Raw genomic sequence first — 2,771 nt, 5'->3', positions numbered from 1 at the left:
TTTTCCATCTGACAGATTTCCTTAATTTGTTCTTCCAATTTGCTAACTCATCCCTTGACTGAATGTAGTCTATGTATTCCAACTTTTGGGCTCTTTAATTATTAGATTTTAGTACATAAAATTTTTGCTTATAACTTTTCTTTTCTTTTTTTTGTTTTTTTGAAACAGAGTCTTGCTCTGTCACCAGGCTGGAATGCAGTGGCGTGATCTCTGCTCACTGCAATCTCTGCTTCCTGGGTTCAAGCAATTCCCCTGCCTCAGTCTTCTAAGTATCTGGGATTACAGGAGCGTGCCTCCACATCCATCAAACTTTTTGTATTTTGGTCGAGACAGTGTTTCACCAGTTGGCCAGGATGGTCTTGATCTCCTGACCTTGTGATCTGCCCACATTGGCCTCTTAAAGTGTTGGGATTATAGGCATCAGCCATCACACCTGACTTGCTTACATCTTTTCTTCTTCTTCTTTTTTTTAATGTGGCTATTATCTTTCCTTATTTGTTTTTGTAATTTTATTAAGATGATTATTAGGTAATCTGTTAATATTTTGCTTCAGGGAGATCCTATATTCCAATATATGTTATTCTTTTGAAATAGTTGTTCTTGAGTTGGCAGGCTGCTGTGGGAGGCAGTGGTGGTGACAGCAGGGTGACAGAATTGGAAAATATTTAACTCTTAACAAATGAATTCCCCACTTAAACTCTGCTGAATTCCTGTGCCACCTCTTCCTTTAGAAAACTGATCTTAATACAGAGATAAAAGAGGAGTAGAAGGTAAGAGAAAATGCTGGGATCTGACTGTTGTGTTGTGGAAGAATAGTTATCAGAATTCAAGGCATTACCTGACACTCAGCTCACCAGTTATGCAGCAACTTTACACTGGAAAACACACTTGTACGAGCTCTCTATAAAGTTATTCAAGATTCGAATAATGAGATGCAGTCTCCAAGAGTGCCTCTGCTGTGTACTGGAGTGAGTTTGAAGAAGTTCAGCTTCTGGAGCCTGTCTGCCACCAGCTATTTGAGTTCTCTCGTAGCTCAGAGGTTCGACTTAAGAGGTTCACACTGCAGTTTTTGCAAGAATTGATGTAGGTTTATTTATGGCTTACAGTTAGCTGAGACAGACAGATTAATGGTTTCATCGAAGCACTTCTGTTAGGAATTTACAATTTGGAGATTGCTGATAAAGATGGGAACAATAAAGTTATGTCTTTCACTATCCCTTCCTTATCTAAGCCTTCAATATACCATGAATCCTCAACAATTGGATCCATGGCTTTGACTGAAGGGGCATTGTGTCAGCATGATCTTATTAGAGTTGTTTATAGTGATCTTCATCCTCAGAGGGAAACATTCACTGCACAGACCAGTTTGCAGTCCTGAGTTTTCTCACGCTGTATTACAATTCTGCTATTGTATATATGCCTGCCTCATCTTACCAATCTCTTTGTCGGATGGGTTCCATGGTGTGAGTGGGTTTCCATGGCAACATGAAAAATACTAGAAAGATCTCTGTGGTCGAATAGTATTGGATCCTGAATTTATGGTGCAACTTCTCACATGGGTTTATTATGCCATGTATAATGGACAATGGGACCTTGGCCAGGAAGTTCTTGATGATATCATTTATAGAGCACAGCTAGAGCTTTTTTCTCAACCACTGTTGGTTGTCAATGCCGTGAAAAACTCATCACCATTTGATGCTTCTGATTCTTCACAAGAAGGCCAGAAAGTCCTTAAAGTTGAAGTCACTCCAACAGTGCTGAGGATTTCTCAGACTGCAATTGCAACAGCTTCAATCCATCGTCATAGATGGAGGAGAGAAAATACTGAGGGTGTAAATGGAGGAGAGGAGTCTGTAAACCTGAATGATGCAGATGAAGGATTTTCCTCAGGGGCTTCCCTCAGCAGTCAGCCAATTGAGACCAAACCATCCTCCTCTTCTCAGAGGGGAAGGTTAAGGAAAGTAGCAACTGAGTATTCAGTCAAGGATACAGAAACAGCCTCTGCTATCAAACCCAGTGAGAGCCCTCAAGATTCAGTAGTCGCGAGCACTATGTACAGCAACCAACTGATCTTAGTGTAGATTCAGTTGAGCTGACACCAAAGAAGAAACACCTGAGCCTGCCTGCTGGCCAGGTGGTACCAAAAAATAATAGTTTAAGTCTAATATGGACAGCCAGTGCTTCCTCAAGTAAATCATTTGACTGTGTAAATGGCAGTCAAGCAAGTACCAGCCTTAGGGTTGGCATTGAGGGAGGTACTAATTTAGCAGGTAACAATACTAATTGATACTCAATTATCAGTCTGCAGGAAGACCAGCTAGGTCAAGCTGGTCAAGGTAAAGAGCTACTCAGCCCAGGAGCCCCCTTAACCAAGCGGTCTCCATCCCCAAGTTTCAGTATGCAGCTAATATCCCAGGTGTAGTTTTGACATCTTCCCTGTTCTTTCCGCTTACCTTTTGAACTGAACATTTCATTGTACAAGAAGACACCATCCCACATTGTGAAAATATTGGTCATCATAATCAGATTTCATTTAGTTTAGGTATCTTCATACTGTATTTTGTATCGAAACAGCAATAAGGTTTTCTTTATCCCTCTTTTCTACATCTTCTCTTTACCTATTCCTTGTAAATGTGCTTGTGAAATAGTATGAAATATTTGCCTTTTCCATGCCTTCCTATCTCCCTGGGTGATGTGCAATCCATCATAGGCTGATTAGTTCCATTTCAACACTGTGAGACTGAGGATAAGTTAGAGGAAATGGAGTATAT

At 40.5% G+C, this 2,771-nt stretch overlaps 1 pseudogene; it reads left to right on the top strand.

The window, feature by feature from the left end:
* Positions 1-780: 780 nt before the first annotated feature.
* Positions 781-2,422, top strand: LOC105725408 (hyccin 2-like; annotated as a pseudogene).
* Positions 2,423-2,771: the final 349 nt, after the last annotated feature.

The sequence above is a fragment of the Aotus nancymaae genome, unplaced genomic scaffold (genome assembly GCF_030222135.1).
Source record: "Aotus nancymaae isolate 86718 unplaced genomic scaffold, 86718_ANA_hifiasm-v0.15.2.pri h1tg000006l, whole genome shotgun sequence".
Classification (NCBI taxonomy): Eukaryota; Metazoa; Chordata; class Mammalia; order Primates; family Aotidae; genus Aotus; species Aotus nancymaae.
Note: the sequence above shows the minus strand (reverse complement) of the source record. Positions and strands in the feature narration are given on the sequence as shown.